At 44.7% G+C, this 22,303-nt stretch overlaps 1 protein-coding gene across 2 annotated transcripts in view; it reads right to left on the reverse strand.

Moving 5' to 3' along the window:
• LOC115326717 (sodium- and chloride-dependent glycine transporter 1) overlaps window positions 1-22,303 on the reverse strand; it is a 152,978-nt gene that overhangs the window by 83,439 nt on the left and 47,236 nt on the right. The window contains exon 2 of one of the 2 annotated variants that reach the window (XM_029987639.4): window positions 3,457-3,478. The exons of the other annotated variant lie outside the window; for it this stretch is intronic. The gene's annotated coding sequence lies outside the window, so the exon portion shown is untranslated. The remainder of the gene's footprint in view (window positions 1-3,456; window positions 3,479-22,303) is intronic. 2 annotated transcript variants of the gene reach the window in all.

The following is a 22,303-nucleotide window of genomic DNA, read 5'->3' on the forward strand; positions in this document are numbered from 1 at the left end:
ACAATTTAACCGAAATTACGGCCTGCTAAATTGCTCACGCCATCCTTATGCGGCTGAATTCTCCTCAACGTATGGTATCTGTAGTTATTTTTGTATTCTTTCGGCGCATTTATGCGGATAGAAGCTTACGCCTTTTCCCGAGTGAAGCGAGATACGATAAAGCGAGGCACAAGACACTCTAACTCAATCTATCCTGACATACCAAAGGCCGCGCTTCGCTCTCTCGTGCACATAATTCCGTGCCCCCTTTGCTCCGCGCAAGATAGCGGCCCCTCCGTAAAGACGGTTTCTACTCCGAGTTAGCCATACAATATTCACTAAGTTGGCCTTCCTGTCCTCCTTTTTCTTTTTTATATTGCATGGAGTATGATCTTGATCAGACTTCAAATGGCTTTTGCGTACGTTGATGGTTTTATTCGAGAAGGGAACATCATTGTAGAAAACCAGACATATCGACATTTTGTTGCTATGCAGGGATCGATTCTATATAGAGAGCCAAGCGAAAGTGATGTAACGGAACGACTGGTCAAACATCATGTGGACAGAACCTTAGAAAAAAAAAGTCATGTGCTGTATTTATCATAGTGAGATATATTATGTTCATTCTGCATACGTAAATTTGTGGACAGAACTTTAGAAAAAAAAAGGCATGTGCTGTATTTATCATAGTGACATATATTATGTTCATTCTGCATACGTAAATTTGGTGATATCTACGTACTTTTAAACAAACAAACATTAACGTACACAAAAACCTGGCGTCTCTGAGTGCCGATTAAAAAAAAAAAAAAGCAATAAGCGGTCCAGCAACTCTTAGAAAGGGTAGAAAGACATTGATAAAAATGGAAACTAGTGAACAATTATAGGAGTCTGTACCGGCTTGCTAGAACAGCGTCTCAGCTGAGATTGGGAGAAAGAAATCACTGCAAAGGCTGGGGCGCGCGAGCGTTTTGAGACGCGGCTGGAGTCGCGCTCAGCTCGTGCACTGGCTTTGGCAGTGCTTTCTTTCTCACTATCTCAGCTGAGACGCAGTTTCTAGCAAGTCGGCTCCGATAAATCGGTGATTTGCTGTAGAATTTATTTGTAATTTATATATGTGACGTATGAAACAAATCATGTTATTTCATATTTCATACAGGCATAATCTTAGAGTTTAACATATAACGTCTAATACGCACGCATATTTCGAGCCATCACTGCATATTCTGTATTATGTTATGTGCAACCTTCGTGGTATGAAACGCATGATCTAGTCGTACACTGCGCGACACTGCTGGCGCTTTTTTTCGCATTTTACATCGGGAGGGCATACTGACAGGCATTAAAATTTACCACTTAGGTATAGCGCCTCCACCGAAAACTTTCAACCACTACAGTAGTGTTTTGATGACAGTTATTTATTGCTGAGATGAAAACAACGAAAACTGGCAATGGATTGTTTTGCGCTAACGATGTCGCGGAGTTTATACATATACAGTGCCGTCAGTGTGCGCCCTTATAGAACGGTCGGGTCGTCAAACAAACCCCAAAAACTCATTGTCACCTAAAAAAAAAATTTTTTTTGCGACGTATTTACGTAGTGATGAAATAAAAATAAATATATATACCTTTTCTTAAATGCACATAACTATTTAAATTCACCAGATGAAGAATACAATCAGAAAAAGCTCCGCAAGGAGCGGAACCGGAAGGAGTACAGTCAAGTAACAATATAATCGTGCAGATTACGATGTTCCCGCTCTCTGTCTCGTGAGCCGTTCTTTGGTGTTTTCATCGACTAATGCTCCAGTCTTATTGACTGAGGAGCGACAAGAAAAGATGATCGAGCCTTTTTCCGCTGCGCGTTTAGTTTAAGTTTTCGCTGACTAGAAAACTGCTCACTTTAGCCTCCTAGATTTTTGGTGTGTGTCGTGCATCAGTGTGATAATAATAATTAATAAAGTTTTTATTTCCCCTTTTTCATTTTACACCAAAAAAAGGTGGAAAGGAGGACGAAAAGCTGTTACTGCAGCTTAACGAGGCCCTAGCTCCCATATACACACTTTGGCGGGAAAGCAGCTTGAAATAAGCACACTAAAACAAAACAAAAACAGAAGCAAACTACTCTCATGAATATATTGTCTACGTAGAATACTACTCAAAAAGACCATTGCCACTTAAAAAAGAAATTTACAACAGATAGGTTACACCCGATTTGTCTTTCTAAGTATACACACATCATTTCCGTCAAGTTCATTGACTAAAGATGGCAACATAGATTTTAATTATGTAAAACCGTAATTAGTGCCGTGTGTTGAAACACTCCACGTCTCGCCATGGCGAGTGACATGCTTGCGATCTGACTATTCTAAGCATGAAAACGCAAAAAAATAATAAAACAGAAAAAAAATATTGTTATGATTTAGGCTAGGTTACGCATCACCAGACACCGAAACTAATACAGCTGTTCAGTAGGAATGACACAATGCTGTAAAAAGAGTGCATTAGAAGGATGCGAAAAAGGACCATTTGCAAAATTCGAAGAACCCTTTTCCGGGTTACTCACACTCTGGTTAGTTTACGTTTTGTTGTTTGGCCCCAAACTAAATTACAATACACATGGCGAATGTAAGCCAACAAAAAATAATATGAAAATAATTGTATACTTGTTAGAAAGACATACCGGTTTCTACTAAGAAGAACAATAGATTTGCTAGCTTTCCTATGTATACGTTCAACGTGCTCATTCAATGGCAGTGAATCGGTAAAAGCGACACCCACCTCTAGTGTTGATGAGCCTAACATTATTTGAAATGAATAAGATATCTGTCTACTTCGAGGTCCAAATAACACAGATTTAGTTGTATCCGCATCTATTTTTAATTGATTTACGTTAGTCCACAAATCAATATTTGCAAGAACTCCTATTACTCTTCCTTCTCTATGATCCACTGAGCGACCTTTAATAAAAAAAAATAGTCGTATCATCAGCATAAGACACGAGGTTTGCCTGCGGTATGCACTTTTAAAAGTAATTTGTTAAGATTATTAACAAGAGTGGCCCGAGCACGCTACCCTGAGGTAGCGTGCTCGCGGGCTTTAATATTTTAAATGGTTGAAATATGGGTATTAATAGTAACGAAGTGGGCGTACGGTGTTACTAAAGTTGCACGAACGTTCGTTTTAGTGCAGTTAAACAGATGTCCCGACTGGGTGTTTATATGTCTAACTGAACATTTTTCGAACACCAGTTTACTCGGTTTCTAAATGTGGTTTTGCTCCAATTTTACGCTGACTTCGTTAAGCAAGGATACTTGGGAACAAAACCCGCGAATAGAAACGTGATAATAAGTTTCTCGTAATTTGAAATTATATAATTAAGCGAATCAATACGTGTTGCCGGTTTCAGTATAACTACGCAAAAAAAAAAAAAAATAGAAAAATTGCCACAAAAAAAAAAAAAAGATTTCCACTTACCACAGGTGCTGGGAGAAACTGCCTGTGACAGAGAGGGAGAGAACAAAAAAGATGTTTTATTCCATTGTTTCAATAGCAATCAGTAGCACGAGTTTAAAGACAAGAATAAATTCCGTAACTGTTCCCACAATGGCTCTATTGTTCGAGAAGAGCGGAATTCTCGCGCGGTATTAACTAGCTTATTCTTTTACCTTATACGCGAGGTGTTATAGAGCCCGTACGGAAACGCTGACTGATCAGTTGAATATCCGTAATATTTTAAATTTCTAGCAGTTATAAGGTTAAACTGCTGCATGAGCAACACACGCTAATGTAGCCACATATGTTCCCGCTGGTCACACGGTGCGAACAAAATATAAACATAAGAAAAATGCTCACATTACTGTCGAAACAAACTATTCGCTATGAAAAAGCTGTAAGAAATTCAGTAAAAAAAGTTCCACTATCGGTTTTATTAGACCCCACACTCCCTCCATTCGCAAAATAAATAGCGCACAATCCTAAAATATGATGTCCGGTACATACGTTTCTGTCAAACGAGGGACAAACGCCTTGACATAACCAATGAAGGAAAGGGACCGAAGATCAGCAGACAAAATTAGCACTGTTAAAGCATCAGCCTAAATGTCGGAAGAATAATTAGCTTTGCAAAAATCCGCACACATTCGTTAGCATTGAAAATATAATTCCCCGAGGGTGTTCATGATTCACATTTTACGGTAAGCTCTCACTTCACAGCTTCACGGCTTTTGCAAACTTGTAATCGTGTTGTGTGTACGCTTATACAGCAGTATGTTAGTCAGACTCACTAGGCGCCTAATGTCTCGGCTGTAGATGAGAAATTTTGTCAGTGCAGTACAACCGCTAACCTGGGGTTTTTAAAGTGCACCACACAGTAGTGATACAGTACCGCACGCCGGTACGATGCTCATCCAGATCGAAACGGGCAGGAGTGGGGTTTGAACCCAGGATCCTAGGTACTGCAGCGCGAGCTTTCGCTCCACGTGCTCCGAGCTGGTGTGCGCTAGCCCACTCGGCCACCGATCCCCCTCACGGATCTTGTCACGACCAATCGCATAAAGCAGGTTCATTATGTAGGATCATCATCATCACCATCATCGTCGTCAGCATCCTCATCATCACCGTCATCACCAATTACTTTTTTATTTTTTTTTTTTGTGCCCGTGAACAACGATCATCTGTAATGTGGCACAGCGTAATGCCGTTCCCGAAATGTCTTGATTGAGTTCTGCGGAGATAGCAAGGTCAAATGGTCAAATGTGTTTGCGTCGTGAGAAATCAAGTTTTATATTTGTTTTAGCGAGAGAAGAAGCAATCGAATTTTAACCAGATTCTTTTCGAATTTGGAGCGCCAAAACTGACAAAAGCATACAAAAAAAGCCTCCTACGCTATTGGTGTACGCATATTCATACCGGCCATATTTCCCCAGCTGTTCAGAGCTCTCGATTCGGTACTCGTGAAACATTTTGCGACTCTTGGTGTGATTATATCAATTCAAGAATTTTCGACAGTGATTCAGTGTTACTTTTGAAGTTACTTTTCGACAGTTTAGTTCTTGTTGCTTCTTTTTTTATTTCTTGTATAAATTTTATTTGCACATGCCCCCTCCTTCCTTGGCAGCCAAAAGGAAGCTGGCAGTGTTGTAAATAATAAATAAATATCAACCATTCACAAGAGCCATTAATAATGCGAAGTGTGGAAGCAGAAAAAAAAAGAAAAAAAAGACAGAACATTTATATTCGCGATAAAAACTTTTTAAAACACTTACAAGCCGATATTTAGTGGTGATATACCTAAAAAACACAATCTGAAAGGAGGTAAAAAAGTATGACGGAAATAATCCCTGGAGAAGGGGAACAAGAGGGACGAAGGACAAACACAAATCTCCAAAACACAGCTAGGTGACTGGTGAGCGACCGAAAAAATCCGCCTGGTCCGGGTATCGAACCCGGGACCTCTCCATTACAAGTGGAGCGCTCTACCCTTTGCATTTAATTGCATTATATTGTAAGAAAGTAGTCATTTATCTGAAGATCTGACCGCAAGCTTTAGCATATTGTTAACATACATTAAAGTAAGCACAGGGCTGTGATACCAGGCAGCTCTAGTAACTGGACGAATATTTACTGCTGCGAGTATTGGATGCTTAAAATGGGGGGTTTCTACTATTTATATGCTTGGAATGTGTCACGCGCAAATGCGTTTTACTCGAGCATGTCGAAAATTACCCGTACGACTCCCAACAAAACAAGTGTCGTTTTGTCACTAAGAGCTTCCTCGTAAATAAAACGGTAAAACTAAAGCGCCATGGCTTCACAATGTTGGGTCACGTATGCACAGATAAAAAAAAAACAAAAAACACTGAGGGCATTGGACACATGGTTCTCGCAGGTGTGCATCATCAGGGCTCGAATGGATTCCGACGAGCCAGACAAAATAACCATCTTCCAGGAATCGCCTTCTCCGCATGCCGGTCATGCGCGCCGAAAAGACCACTATAGACCAGAGAGGAGGACATTCCCTTCATATTTACTACAGTGTTCTAGAGGGGGCTGTAGTGGCAAGAGTGGCGGCCGCTTTGTGAAGATTTTGCGCGTAGACGACACCATGGGGCTGCTGTTCTGTGCCCTAGGAGCGCGCCCCCGTCAGCCCCATCATCAGCGCTGTTCGGCGGTTACTACTGGTTTGACTGGAGCTATTTCGCGGTGCGAAACAACTGCTAATGTAGTTCTGTATACTCTAGGGTGCCTTCATGTGCGCTTTGCTTAGGGTGGTGGCATCTCGCCATTTTGTCCCACACGTTTATTTTTATTTTTTGTTCAGAAGCGCGTGAAAGAGCGTGCCCCAGCACGCGTTCGTGGCGCAGGCTGTGCTATGGCGACATTTTGTTTTCGTCGATTTCTTTGTATTTTCCTTGTGAGCGCGTGCTGTCGGCATCGGGTACTACAAAGGCTGGCATCACCCTAAACAGAAGGACATTAGGGAGTTTTAGAATAGCGCACGCTAAAGCTTTGCGCACGCAAAGAATAGCGTCGTCGCCACCGCGCATGCTCCGAACGCAAACCAGGTTTTGCGCTTTGCGTGCGCAATTTTAGCGTGCGCTATTTCTCGGAAATAGCGTGCGTACGCAAAGAGCCTTTGCGCTTCTCCAAGGAGGATTCATGATGAGAAGTTGGCTAAAGCCAAGACGAGCAGAGTTAAGTAAAAATGGCGGCTTCCAGGATTACGTCGGCGGCTGCTTTGGCGGCGTCGTCAGTACGAGGTCGGCGGCATCCTCGCGACTGCGATTTTCAATACGAGACGAAATTGTACTCGGTTTTGCAACGATCACCGGCAACATGATGCTTGCGACGCGCGAACACTTCTCGGCGAAGGTACGATGTGCGAAGGTCAGTACACGAGACCTCTCTTGTCGAGGCGACGCAAGCGGGCACGACCGGTCAACCACTCGCGTCGCATTCTCGTGTTTAAACAAATATAAAATGGCACTCTGGACCAAACACTTGTTTCCTTCTAAAGTTACAGCATTTCGTGTGTGAAATAAAAATTATGACTGTATCTTGGTGGCGTCGCAAGCGCGAGATGCTTGGGCTTTTGCGTCGCGACGGAGAAACGCTATTCTAAAACTCTCTCGCGTCGCGGGCGCTAATACAAGCGCTAAATTTAGCGCTAGCGTGCGCTAAAATTGCGTACGTTATTCTAAAACTCCCTATTGAGGCACCCTAGTATACTCTGTTTCACCTTATGATGTACCGCATGAAAGGCTACAAGCGCGAGCTCTTTGCTCTGGGGCACATCTCGGCGGCACACGCTCTCGTGAATTAAGAGCAGCTGCCAACGCTATGAGCTCGCGCTTCTAGCCTTCGCTGCGGTACAACATAAGGTGAAACGAAGTATAATAAATTGTATTTCTGCCTTTGGACTAATGCCTCTAGAGTGTGTGCTATCCTCTGCTTGAAATATTCCCGTGTTTTGAGGGAGATTATTTAATTAATATCGACTCCCCCCCCCCCCCCCCCCCCCCTTGTACTGACACATCGTTCAACAACGCTATCACTTGGGCTGCAGGCTTAATAGCTGCGAAAGAAGTTCTACGGTGCTACATTTCGGAGAAGCGTATCGCGTCACCCTCGTCGTCTTCTTCGTTCATCGCATTAATTCTCCTAGGGCACAGAACTCCAGCGCCACTCGGGGTATCTACATCGACCGTCTTCACGCGCTTCATTGTAAGCGGGCGCCGCTCTTGCCACTCTAGGGCTATGTTCCAAATCTTACCCGAGTAACCTGCCTCCTACGTCAGCGGGTAGTACCACGTGACATCGCGAGTAAACGATCCGCGACTCGATTTTGGAACGGCCAGGATAATCACCTGGATACTACGCGGATTGGCTTCGTCTTGGGCGACGGCAAAAAGAAAACACAGCAGCGATGACTAGGGGTGTCGCGAACCGGCCGCGGTTCGAGTTCGACCAGGTTCGACTTTTTCGAACTTTTAGTGGAAAGTTCGACGAATCTTCTATTGAGGTTCGACTCGTGTGCGCATGCGCGACAGGCTGGCCAGTTGGCTTCGGATTGGATGGTAATGGCTAAGAGATGAATTAAGTGCAGCGCTGATCGGCTATTTCAGTCAATACAGTACTAAAATTTAAGTTATTAACTTCTTCAGTGAATAGATTTAGTTTCTTTTAATTGCAGCTGTTCACACAATAAAATAACCTTTTGCATAAAAAAAGAAATTCTCCAAACCTAGACATGCTTGTATCAAGGTCGGGCCACACTGTCCACAAAGTTCGAAGGTTCGTCGAACCGGTTCGACCCAGTCGAACCCCGAAAGTTCGACCAAAAAATCTGGTTCGACAAACGTTCGCGACACCCCTACTTTTGATCATGGAGAAAGCAGCCGAAGAACGGTAATGTTAATGACGATGCGGTGTATTTTGAGGTGGATCCACCAGCTCCTTTTACTCACCTTCGTTTTGAACTGTATATTGAGATCAAAATTACTTACTCCTTACAGCTAGATATAAAAAAATGTGTTTTTATTAATCAGCGCGATCGCTGCAATTCTAGTCACGGTGCCCTAAACGCATATATTCCACGCATTGTAATTTGCACCGATTATGTTTTGCAGGAATATATTCCACACGGTGTAGCGGTACAGCGCGAGGGTGCTTTTTCCAGAATGATATGAAACTCACGTTCGCTTTGACGCGAATGTGATTACAGTGAAATTTTCGAAGCCTTCACTGCTTTACAAACGTTATCCTCTCATTACACGCACTCTGGAGAAAACAAAAATACTACATTATCATATACCGAGTTCAAACATTTTCGGCCTTGGACGTGAGAATACGGCATTCCCCCAACGCCGAGGACGAGAATGCGGAGAAGCTCTTGTTTACGCTCGCACTCAGATAACAACAAGTACACGTTCCCGGGGAAGGTGGACGGTCTGGATGTAATGCAGTCAATTCCTGCGTTGACAGCAGCAAATCGCAATAACCACACATGCTGCACCTAATTCTTTGTCATTTCGAACGTCCGCCACCAAAACCAACGGAGCAAGCGAGCTTTGACGGCTGTCGGCGCGGAAAGCAGACGACGAACAGAACACGTGACATATTTACTCGATTTGATCCGACTTTACCCCCCGATCGAGGAGGGTAGCGTGAGTAATTACTCCGGAGTAAACAACCCGCTTCTGGAACGCGAGTTCTGACGTCATCGAGTAAGCTCGAGTAACTTTTGGAACGCCACGGTACGAAACTTTTACTCCGGAGTCGGATCGAGTAAATTTTGGAACACAGCCTAGAACACTGTAATATTTACTTTGCTCTTTTATTCTTTCTTACGCTTTCTGCGTTCTCTCTCTTTCAAGAAGGCCAAGGAAGCTGCGATCAGCTCTAAGCTGACGGCGCTCGTTGACTAGCCATACGACTATCTTTCGTCACGTGATCACGCTCCCGTCCATATCCACGCGCAGAGAGTGGCGTCTGACGATGAAAAGATGGCGGTTGATTGGCCCGGCGAGCACGTAGCTCCCACATCACTGTCAGCTTACGGCTAAACGGAGGATAAGAAAAAACAGCAGAACTACGTCTGTTTTTTTGTTTTTGTTTTGTTTTCTTCGCACACCTTTCTTTTTCTAAAAAAAGAAAGAGAAAAACGTTAAAGCACGAAATCCAAAGTAAAGGGCTCTGGCAATATCGTGCAGGAGTCAGTCAGTTGGAGATGTTTTTTTGTTTTTTTTATTGTTTTGGAAGGTCATATATTGCTGTTCCGAATGGGTGCTTCGAAGCATGCCGGCTCGATCCTTCCGATACCAGCGTCGTTCTACGAAGGCATACGATCTGCCCAAAATTATCCCATTTCACGTGCCTTTACACGCTCGTGCTCGTGAAAAAAAAAAAAAAAAATAGAAAAAAAGAACGTGGGTTTAGTTATAACAGTTTACCTAAAACTATATACGACGCAAAAAAGAAGAAAGAAAGAAAGAGTACATTTCTCCAACCATTTCTTAACGGTTGCCATCCACTTCATCCCGGAGAACAAAAAAATTCCAATCGCTGAAAACGTTCGCCCCCCCCCCCCCCCCCCTCCCCTCCTGGAGGAAAGGGGGGGGGGGGGGGCGTAAGACGAGGCCACGCTTTTAAAATCGGGAGTCTTTTCCCCAAATCGCATCTGCCCCTGTTGCGTGCGTGACTCCCGGAGCAATCACGCGCTCATGCGGGGAACGCCCGCCGCGGGAGATGTTTGTTTCCATCCGGAACACGAGAGTCCCGGTGGCCACGTGTCCCATTTCGTGGCGGCAGCCTGATTCCATCAAGGGCCGGACCCCGGGGAGTCGATCGTCCGCCCCGCCCGTGACCTCCCCGCTCGGCGACGCGAGCCCCGGTCACGCAAACTCGCCAGGGCCGCGGGCCCGCGGACGTTACTCGCTGGCCAGGGTTCGTTCGTTGCACACGGTGTAAGTGTTCTGACGCCACCGACCAGTGTACGTTCGCAGTACACGACATTCGTATTACGATGAGTGTAAGGGTCATGACGTCACCGACGGTGACCAAGGTATTCGCAGTACACGAGGTGTTCGTGGTACATGACCTTCCTAGGACATGACAAATGTAAGTATCCTGACGTCACTGAGCAGAGTCTGTTCGTAGTGCACGAGGTGTTTGCAGTACATGACATTCGTAAAGGCCGGTTCACACACTTGCGACCTTACGACGAGAGGACACAATGGCGCTATCTATTGGGGAGCAGTGGAAACTTGGCGGTCCGGCATATCTTCTATTTCTCTCGTGCATTATCCTTTCTTTCTTGGCTCGAAAAACTTTTGCCAACGTAATAAACGAGCCTTTCTTATAGGTATTACGCAAATTTGACTTCGGAAATCCCGCAAAACCTTCGCTCTTGTGAAATGCAGTTCCAGGGTCACCGCATAGATGGCGCCAGCGTGCCAGTGTGTTCTCTCGTCATAAGAAACTTTAAGAGGTTTCAACAGGTCTCGTCTCTTTTGGTCTTACTCGGCTGCAAGTGTGTCAACGACGCTTAAAGCGGATGCTCCTCCCACTTCTTTCCACTTTAGCAGAGCAAACGCTGGAGAGGCAGTGACCTCCTTTCCAGTGTTCGCACCGCTAAAGTGGAAAGAGGTGGGAGGAGTTTTCACTTTACTCTTAACTTGGCACCGACTGTAGTAAATGACATCGGTAGTACAAATCTAAGTGTCCGTACGTCACCGGCCAAGGTTCGTTCGGGATGCTCGGCAGTCTTTTGTAGAAAAAGACAATTCATGGCCGAGGAGTTTGAAAAAAAAAAGGAAATTAATGCAGGGCAAAGTTTATTAATGAGTTAGCATTAGTCGAGAGGGAAAAGCTGACGCCGCCCGTCTGCGGACAAGAGAGTGGAAAAAGAAGCGCACCGCGTACAGAGGAGGAGAGAGTAGTGAAGGACAAAGCCGAGAGGGAGACGACGTCACGGGGCGGAAGCCAATGCGCGCGCGGGAAACCGGTGGACAGCGAAAGCAGCGTCAGGCAACGGATGCCGCTGCTATGCGTGCAAGGCAGGCGAACAGGACAGAGGAGAGGAAGCAGCACCTAGCTCGGCTGGCCGAAATGCGGTGCAACACGCGGCAAGCCGACGCGAGTCTGCGTGCGACAGAGGCCGAGGCGAAACAAACTCAACGCTTCGCCGTAAAAAAAAAAAGGCTTTGTATTGGTGGGTTCTTAGGGAATGCGTTAGGCATGACCCTTAGGAAGCGCCACACACGTCCTTCTTTAGAAAACGCTTACACTGCACCCCGTAATGAAGCCAAAAAGAGGCAGCAAAAAATAGAGGAGGCAAAAGAGAAAGGCAAAAACAGAAAAGTGAAGGGGTCAGTGTGTGGCGTTTTCCAAGGGTCATGCTAACGCATTCCCTAAGGATCCACCAATGGATCTTCTTTTATTTTTTGAAGATACGTAAATGTTGTCGACCAATAGGTGACGCGGGCTACCGCCCGATAGAGGTGATTGATCATCAGGGATAGACAAGGAGGGAGTTGACGTTTTTCGATGCGACAGCTCACAGTACGAAACAACTATGTTAATTTATGTTCTCACCAAGATCTGGTGTGGAACAAGCCAGTGTCTTCGGCCAAATTTCGCCAAGGGCAACGCGGAAAACTGCGCGTTTTTAGAGCAAAGCACCGTTTTCTCAGCTATTGTAACGTATCTATGCCGGTCAAGTACTACGGTATAGCAAAATAACCTTCGGTTAAAAGCACCACGCCTGTTACCGAGGAACTTTCGTCCAGAATGTAATTAGAAGAAAGGGAGGATTGTTTTACTTTAAAATGGAACATCGCGTGAGGATATGATAATAATCTCGTCCATAGTTTCACCTTACTATCTAAAATAAGTAATTTTTGTTGGTCTCATAAAACAAAATATCATGTTGGTGACGTGAGGAAACTTCCGCAGAAATGCTCATTTATTCACAAACTTATGTTATTTTATGACTACATAAGCGTAAACAAGTTTTCTTACAACGGGTATTTCACATAGTGCTGTGTTCAAGGCAAGAATGAAAAGAAAACGACAAAAGTGACGACGACAGGATAATCTGACTTTCCTCATTCTTTTTGTTGTTTTCTCTTTATTCTTGTAATATTACCAGAATCCTCTAATTCGTCGAGTCTAGAGTTCGGTGCCTGTCGTTTCAGCGGGACTTTCGATGCCTCTGATCATCAGCTTCGGCTTGTATTTTGCTACTTACAGCAAGAATAATAGTAGGTATAGCTCTAAGATTATTAGATTCACTCGAGATTTTAAGCGACAAGTATAATACGCGTCTTGTAGGGCCTTCAAGCATTTTATGTTTAGAATGAAAATACAATCCGCTTCTTAGTGCTAGCAGTATTTACCCCGGCCAAACTCCCCCGGATTTCGAAACGCAATATCTTCGGGTACATCCGAAGATCCTATACTATCAAATGGCTGTTTCTTGACCCTTGCGGATGAAGCGCATTTAATATCGAAAAAGAAACCAGTTTATTGCGAACTGCTATAACTTCTTATTTTAAAGCAGAAAGATACCCCACTTTCTCAATCTTGAAACAAAAAAACAAAAAAGAAAAATCAGAAAGAGACTTAGTGTATTGACTAAAGTATTTAATAACAAAAAAAAAAAGAAAAAAAGAAAAAAGGCATAGACACGAACTTTGAAATTGAATTTCAAAGAGTGCAAATGTTCACACGCCATCCGAATCACGACCTGGAACCTATCCCGAAGCGGCGAATAACACCGCCGTCGCACTTTTTTCCCTGAACCAAAAACACTGACGTAGAAAAAAAACAATCGCTTTGGGGGCTGGTTTAATATTCATTTTCAGTGATAGTGCGGCGGCAACGAAGTCTTTCCGTCGGAGGAAAAGGAAGTCCTCGATTCGTGTTCGACATTCGATGCAAATATGCTCCCACGCGCGCGCACACCGCCCACCGAAGCCCCTTTCGGAGACCTTCGGACGTGACGTGGGAATGCAACTGGAGGCAAAATCCAAGTTACCAGTTCCTTCGATTCGTGCGCTTTTCCTCTCCACCTCATAACCTATGCTAGGGGTGCCTTCGTACGTTATTTTTACCTAACCTGAGTGCTTACGTGCCTGCGAATTCGCTTATCTATTTTAGCGTACGCGTACAGGAGGAGGTTGCACACTTCGGAGTTCAAGGGCAAATATGAGGCTTGTTTTACACCGAGCCTTCATAGACGTGTGGCAGTAATGGTATTTTCGGGAAGGTGGTTATAACGTATAACCGGTTAACATATTGCGAACATCGTGACTATATTGGAGTTAATTAGAACGGGTGTCCACTGAATCGGGCATGATGTGCGTTGCTGATTTCACGTGGCAGTCGCATAAACGATCATCATAGAGTATATATCTTTGGAAGTCATATTTGCAGGGGACGAGAGACAAGTCTTCAAATGCATGCCAATATTTCTAGGTCGTTTTGAATTTCTCAAATATTTTTTTCTTTACAGTGCTTACGATTTAACGTAATTCTGCGCGCAGAAAAATGTTTAGTCCCAAAGTTCCCGATGAATCTGCAACGGTGAGCGTTTTCAGCTGAAACATAAATGTCGCTAAATCGCCCATTTCTAGGTGATTTAAGGGTAATAAAAACACATTAAAGGGGAGCGTTATCACGACATGTATGCTAATTGAGACTATCATGGGCCGTGTAAAGAGGCGGGGGCAGTGGCGTACCAATTTGTTTTTGAGTGGGGGGGGGGGGGGGGGGGGGGGCAAACCAGAACCCCCCTCCCCCCCATTACCGGGGCGGTGCTCTTGGTATGCCTGTGGCACCGCCGGCTAGTGTTTGCCGTGCCCAGTGGCGGCTTTTTCAGGGGGGCAAAACACATGCCTTGCCCCCCCCCCCCCCCCACACACACACACTCTGAGAACTGGGGGGGGGGGGCAAGCGCCCCCCTTGCCCCCCGGTTGGTACGCCCATGTGCGGGGGCACCCTTCACTCCACAAGGAATGTTATAATCAGGAGCATGAAAAGCAACCGCTATGAAATCTCCAAGGAAATAAAAAGATATATACATAAAATAATACAAATATCCATCTTAGGTTCCACAAAAAATGCACTAGCTTGTAAATCACTGGGGAAGTAGAATCACTCTGAATGATTAGCCTCTTCACGATGAGCGATATTTCTCTCTTGGCATCCGTCCCCTGAAACATGTGTGATCGAAGACAATGAGGAACGCCATACGCCATTGAAGGTGGCCTTCCGAGTCTCCTATATAAAGTCAAGGTATACCCCAGGTGTGCAACATTATTTTGCGATGCAAGGTTTGTATTTGTTTGTTTTATTGTTTTAGGGATACTGCACCTTCGTTATTGAAGGGTACGGCAGCGAAGTAGTAAACTACAAGAGCGACTTTAAGTTGTTAATCGACACAGGTTTTGCGCAACATGAAGAATTAATGCGAAACGAAATGAAACACCTCAATTAATTTGCGCGAAAAAAAAAATCTAATAAAAAAGACAGCCGAAAGCCGAGTTGTTCGTTTTGCACACCCCCTGTCTTGTAAAACTAGAGCGCGACCCAACAAATTAAGACAGAAAAAGAAAGAGAGAAAAGAAACTTTGAGTCAGTAAATTGTACTGTTCGGTTTGCTGAAATCATTAACGTCATCGAAATGCGCCCAGTAATTGATCGCGTGTAATTGGAGAACAAGATCGGATTGGGAGCAGGGTGTGGGAAACATTTTAGCCAACGTTAAAGTGCTCGCATTTTAGCTTCGTAAATTGCCTACAAGTCGTGTACTGTTATGGTGGCCAGGCAATACGCCATATAGTTAGGGCGTACATTTTCCGGTGTTGATTTGTACTGTTTTTTTTTTTGTTTTTTTTGTAAAACATCGGCGGTTTTTTTTTGTGCGTTTATTTTCGTTTGAATATCGGTGTATTTTTATGGACTTCTTCGGATGAACGCTAAAAACGGTGGTTATCGATTTGAAAGTTTCATACAAAACTCTGAATTAATGCCTAACATGGGAGGATTTTGACGAAACAGTCCTAGCTAGTGCAAACATTTCCAGAAATCGATGTTTCCGCTCCAACTGATTTTGTGTCTTTCACGCGAGCAGATATTTATCGGTGTTTTTCGGTATTAACCGACTTTGTATTTCAGACAACGACGGATGTTTATCGGTGTTTCTAGACTGAGAGCGGAAATTCTGGGGTCTGCATTTAGTGTGATTTAAAAAGAGACGCGAAGTTGTTTTACACTAAGGCATGGGAAACGCGTTTCAGGCACACCAGTGCGAAAACGACCCAAGGGTAAATCATATATAAAGTTAATTTTCTTCTCCTTTAGCGCGAGCTCTGCTATACAAAGCAGAAAAGTTTTTTTTCCTCAATTGATGTGAAATGCACCAACAGAGGGATCAGTTGATGATCAATATTATTTTCTTAATTGGTAGTGCGTTAAATATAGTAACACGGGTGAAAACATTTGGGTGGAATTTTCGCGCCGTCGGTACCATATTTAATTTGCTATTCTCGCAGACAAAAATGGGGTAGTTTTGGCATTCGAGATTACTTTATTAAGGTTTCAGCGATTTTGTATCTATTTTTTTTAAAGTTATCGTAGTCATATAATCTCCATAAAGCAACACGTTTCTAGCTGAATTGCAGACAGATCAAACTTGTTCTAAGTTGCTATTTCGTGAGATCCGTAGAAACATAAAATAGTTAGCAAAATCAAACACATATACAAACTACCGCAAGAACCACCATCTGTTGACCTCGAAAAATAATATATGTCGCTTCAAGATAGACTACGTGCAAAATTATTTTTTTCTCCTCATAAATGAAATCCTTGCCGACTTGAGAAACACCGGGAAACGGTGTTTCTCGGTGTTTCTCAAACGCTGAACGTGGTCCCTTACGCAGAAACAACCCATAAAAAGTCGCTAACAGCTTTCGAAACGCTGTGGCACTGAGCGTGGTGAAATTCATGCTCAGTAAATCAAAGTAAAAAAGTATATACGAGTACGCTTACAGCGCCGTTCACACTCTTGCGACTGAGTAAGACCGAGAGAGACCAGACCGGTTTTTAAGCCTTTTGCGACTTCCTAGGACCGGACGCGCTGCAGCGCGGAGCTGGTCCTAACAGATCGCAAGAGGCTTAAAAAACGGTCTGGTCTCTCTCGGTCTTACTCGGTCGCAAGAGTGACAACGGGCCTTAAGACTGCTTACGTGTAGGAAGGCGAAAGCCAGTCAAGGGCGACGTCTAGGACGGCGTCGAGGACGACGACTAGGACGACTTCTAGGATGACCTCTAGGACGACCTTAAAGGCCCGTTCACACCCTTGCGACCGAGTTAGACCGAGAGAGACCAGACCGGTTTTTAAGCCTCTCGCGATCTCTTAGGACCAGCTCCGCTGCATCGCATCCGGTCCTAAGAAGTCGCAAAAGGCTTAAAAACCGGTCTGGTCTCTCTCGGTCGAAGTCGGTCGCAAGAGTGTGAACGGGCCTTAAGGACGACGTCGAGAACGACGTATTTGCGTAAGCGGCCACGTTTGCCTTCCTTGAGACTGTGGACATGTTTTGTACCCAATCTCTAGGCTTTTTTTTTTTTCAGTATGATTTTTATTAGCTTTTCTGCGCGGTAACCCTTATTTCAGTCGTACGCAACGTAGATTATTCTTTTCTTTTTTTTTTTTGTTTTAGACATTATGTTTAGATTCGTCATTCGCCGATATTCCTTCGTAGATTGCAGCGATTGACTCCCAAAGGGCTTAGCGGGAGAGTAGACCGTCCAGTTTTCATAGAGTGTATACACGTATGCAAGTCCGATCTCAGGGCGCCGCCATCTTGCTCAGTGGGGTGCGCTCTTGGGCGCGGCCATAACCCCGATTACAACGCCTTAGCAAGGCTTCGTAATCAGAATATGATGCGTCCAAGCGCACCCCAGCCGAGCAAGATGGCAGCGCCCTGAAGCCGGACTTGCAAGCGCGTACAGAGAGCGATCTATAATAATTCGGTATTTTGCCGGGAACAATTTATGATTCGATTTCTCGAGTTAATATATAATCGGAAAACAGTCGCGCGGCGACTGTGCCCCGAAAGCGTTCTTTCAGGGAGCCGTGGGATTTCCTCGGTAAAAGTCGTGACTTCGCAAAAACGGACCTCTGTCGAACGCGCTGGGCGGCTCCAGCCAGGAAGTTCCGTTCGCAATTTGGTGTAAACTGATTGATTAGGGAGGGCCCCCTTCGAGTTACTCGAGTGGAAAAAAAAAAGTGCGCGCAGCGGACGAATGCGTGTTGCGCGGGGGGCAATCGGAATGTGGCCGTGGCACGAACCGTGATCGCTGTTGCGAGCTCGGGGGCGGGAATGATCGCTAGCCGCCGCCGAGGCGCGAACGGAAACGTGAGCGCTATCGGAGAAGGATATCTCGGGGAGATAAAAATCGGCATTTGCGCGGGAACCCGTCAGAAGGGAATATTTTGCCGGCTCGAGGATACGAACCCACGACGCTAAATCATTTGTACCTTCCACGCACGAAGCCGTTCTTTTCTTTCCGTTGGCTGATTGTACGTGGCGTACAATCAGCCAACGCATGCGGAAAAAATTAATAATACGTTGTTATTTTTTTTTTATAAAAATGAACCGCAAGTTTGATTGGAAGCAATCTGGCGGATGTTGACCGCGGTTAACGATACTCGAGTCGAGAGTGAGGATAATAGGGAACCCAAAACGAACAACAAAAATTAAATCCTCGGAGTGACTCTTTAATATGTTTCGTCATACACTCTAAGAAATGCCTGCGCGTCTACTCACCCGCAATACGCTCAAAGAGCCAATCTCTGCGATCTACGAAATTAGTTCAGCGAATGATAAGGCGGAGCGTCCATTTATATTTTATACCTAAAAATGAAGTCCAGCTGCGCTTTTTGCATTACGCAATGCAAAGCTTCATGCTTGCATTGCGTAAGGCCACAACACAGACTTAATTTTGAAGTCAGAACAGATGTTCCGCCTCATCATTCGCTGAGCTAATTGCGTAGATCACAGAGATTGGCTCTTCGAGCGTTTTGCGGGTAAGTAGACGCGCAGGCATTTCTTAGGATGTAGTTCAGTACTAGTATCTAACGCTCTATTATCACCAAACGCATGAAGAAAAAACAACAACAAAAACATTACGTTCGTTTGCCGAGCAAGGACACGAGCATACAGCCGCGAAGAAACTACCTGAAAGTATACGTTCGAGTTTGCTGTTAAAATATCTATGATCACTAGATTCTTGTGTGATCCACCACAGTTGAGCTGCGTCGAGCCGAGTGCAGCACGCCCTAAAGCCGCGGCCGCACTGCTAATGGTAATCATCAAAATTATAATAATTCTGATAATTCCGAACTGCTAATGCTGTCTACGGCGAATACCGTGTGTTTCGAATGATCTATGAGCATTGTATCCGCAACTACAACTCAATCGCATATTTTGTTTTATGATCGACGTTACCCGTCCCCTCCCTGATCAAGAGACTGTGTTTGGCAGAATCAAGGCCGCCGTTTCTTGGCAGTTTGCCACCATACATGCGAACAACACGTCAAGGCAACCCGTGACCGCGTCAAAATGAATCTGCCAGGTGGAAAACGCCGGGTAAGCGCGTTCGAAATTCAGTGCCGACTTTCGCGACATCAAAACGCATCTCAAGCACGCGCACACCTACACGAAAAACAAAACAAAAAAAAAAAAAAAACACGTAACCATGCAAAGCATTGCGCAAACACAAAATGCGGGATCGACAGGTTCCAGAGGATGAAAAAGAGCGTCGTCCGGATCATGTTCAGGACGTAAACGAGGATCCTCCGAAAGATTCGACGCATGCTTTATGTTTCAGCGTTGGCAACGGGCCGGTATCGCGCTCGAGACCGGCTTTTTCGAAAGCCCCTGACAGATGCGAGAAAAGACCCAGCGTGGCCGCGCTCCCAATCCATCAAGGGGATCGGGGCACCAGGCGCCGGCTAGAGAGATCCGCTCGTAGACGACAGGAGGATCGGCGCGGCACGGCGCGGAGGCCAGAAACTCATTACTTTAAAGGTACCACGGGCTCCCCACAAGGGGGTCAACGAACACGGCTCAATCACGCCAAAGAAGTTCCAATAGGCGCGGGAGGAATAAAGCGAGCCGAGTTTTGATTCATGCTGTTCTTTTTGTTTTGTTTTTAATCTCAAGAGCACATGGTGTTGAACTAACATTCCCCTCTCTGAATGTATCCCGCCCATGTGCTTTGAATATTATTGACCCCAAGAGAGCAGAACGTTGGAAGCTTTCTACTTTCATGGTTCATCATAACGTATAATTCATTCCCAGGAAAACAAAATAACTGGAACGTTTAAATTTTACCACATCACTTGGGGAAAGCCAGTCGCTGCAAACTAGGGACTGACCATATATGTTTCGACGTAAGAAAGGAACTGTCTGCGGCATTAAGCATGGTGCAAGGTCATCATCAACGCGCACACTGATTTTTCTTTTTTCAGGTTGTCCAAGTAACCAATCACGAGGTCAAACGCGTGAACCTAATAAGACAGGCCCTCAGTGACCATGGAAGAGAACCATATATCCCGCGAATATGAAATATCAGCCCGCTGCAGCCCTTTCCGTAAACGTGAATGAAAACACTGTCTACAGACGTGTTCGCAGCATACGTATGTATACGAAGCAAATTCTGTATTAATTATGTCTGGAGCGAAAATCATATGCCTTTTGCACGATGGCTGAACAGTGTGGCTTCGGCTTAAACTGTTCGGAGGGTGTGTACATGGATCCACATATGGTGTGTCCACCTCTGGTCGAAACCATCGCATTCGCTATACACGCTTTACAGATGCGCCAGATCACATCCGCCATTGCTGACCTTCTCTTGTCTTACCGAGATGCCGAGCCACAGAGGCTGGTGTTGACAAGCCTCCACAAGGACCTAGGTTGCAGGGAGAAGGACACAATAGAATCTAAGACGGCAATAACCTGGCCTGTTGTGGTAATGATGAAGTGAACTGAACGGAATAAGAGGACACAAAACATGAAGGTCGGTTATGGCGGCGCATTGCACAACTGCTGCAAAGCGTCTATACTGACTGGAGATGTTAATCGTGCACCACAAAACCCGTGGCTCGTGACGTGCTCGTGAAAGCTCGCCCCGTCGCGTGACACTTCGCAACTTGGCAAAAGAAAGAAGCCCAAAGGAAACCGACGGTAACAATAGCAACCGCGAGTTGCTCTCTCGAAAGTTCGTAGCACTCGCACTTACTGGGGCGCGTCGCCGACGCGAACACAGCTTCAGGTCGGGCAAGAGCACACAAGTGCCAGGAGCAGGGTAGCTAGCGGCCGACGAGGAAGAAGCTTTAGAAGGGGAGGCGGCGAGCCCGAACTATACAGCGGGAAGGGTCTGAATACGTAATCAGCTCTCGCGGCTCCTTCGTCAGAAAGGAACGACGACGTGCCACAAACAGCTGCTAGCCGTCAGCGTCGAGAATAGACCGTGTGCCTGCTTCCCACCTGTGGCACGTTTAAGGCACGGAGACCTGAGCTGCATGGGGCAGCCGTGACTTGGCCGTGCCTGTCGCAAGATATACAATAAGAGACTTAATTTTCGCGAGGACCTACCCTTCGAGAATTTAGCGACCTGAAAAAAAAAAAAAAAAAGAAAAATATTGCGAAACATGAATCTCGCGACTATATTAACTAAAAGTAATGATTCCTTGGAATATGAAGCATATTACGGCAGGTGACAAAATTTTGAGTCCGTGAAATACTCCTGAAATCGGCGAAATATTGAGCTCGCGAAAGCGAAGTGATTTACAGTGCTTTAAGATGTTCACTTGCTTTTACGAGTCTTTTCACGTGATTTTCGGCAAGCACCCCAGAATAATTTAGAAAGCAAGATCTGAGTCTATATCCATCAATAACTAATAACAATGATGTCGTACGTGGTGACCCATTGTGAGTTAAAAAGAAATAATATAAGATTTGCCTTTGAAGTTTCTATTCCAATATGTACACTGGTGCGTTGAAAAGGTGGGGTTTTCTGAACACATTTCGATCAGGTTTTCTTAAAACGATAACAAATCCGTATTCGAGTGGGAACAGAGAACGGAGAGTTGTAATTTAATGTATATTCGGTCTTCATGGTGAATTTCCCATTGCTTAGTCCTAAAGAGCTCTGCTGCCTTGTATTGACCGGGTCGGTTCCGGTGGTGTTCGAACTTTATTGGCTGAATGATATCCTTGTAATGCATCTCGTGACGTCGAATCTTAATTGGAACAGTTCGAAATGAAATTGTGTTAAGTATACAGTTAATTCAATACAATATGTTTGATTGTATTGCACATCAAGTGTTTCATTTTATTGGATCACAAAAATAAACTAAGGAGATCAAAAAAAAAAACTGTACCTTCAACATGAAAAAGCAATTGAATTATATTATCGGGTATAATAGCATGCAGATTGTTTTATATATTTATTAAATAAACATTTCCCTCAAAAGTGTCCATCGTACTGGACGCTTCTCGTCCCTCAGAAAAATGCTGCCAGTTCGTTATTTTTCTTTCTTTCTTTTTTTGTATCAGAAAGGTACTTTACTCTCAACGTTACCGGCCACTAGGTGTTTGTCACAATCCACATAGATAAAGCGCCACCCTTTTATCTTACAGGTCACTACAAAGAAAGCAAAAAAATTTTTTTTTTAGATGCAATGAGCAAATCTTGTTGATAGCATGACCTGATATTCGCTCTTTCATAGTGATAAGAGTACTGCAGCCAT

The sequence above is a fragment of the Ixodes scapularis genome, unplaced genomic scaffold (genome assembly GCF_016920785.2).
Source record: "Ixodes scapularis isolate PalLabHiFi unplaced genomic scaffold, ASM1692078v2 PGA_scaffold2__306_contigs__length_199485367, whole genome shotgun sequence".
In the NCBI taxonomy this organism is placed as follows: domain Eukaryota; kingdom Metazoa; phylum Arthropoda; class Arachnida; order Ixodida; family Ixodidae; genus Ixodes; species Ixodes scapularis.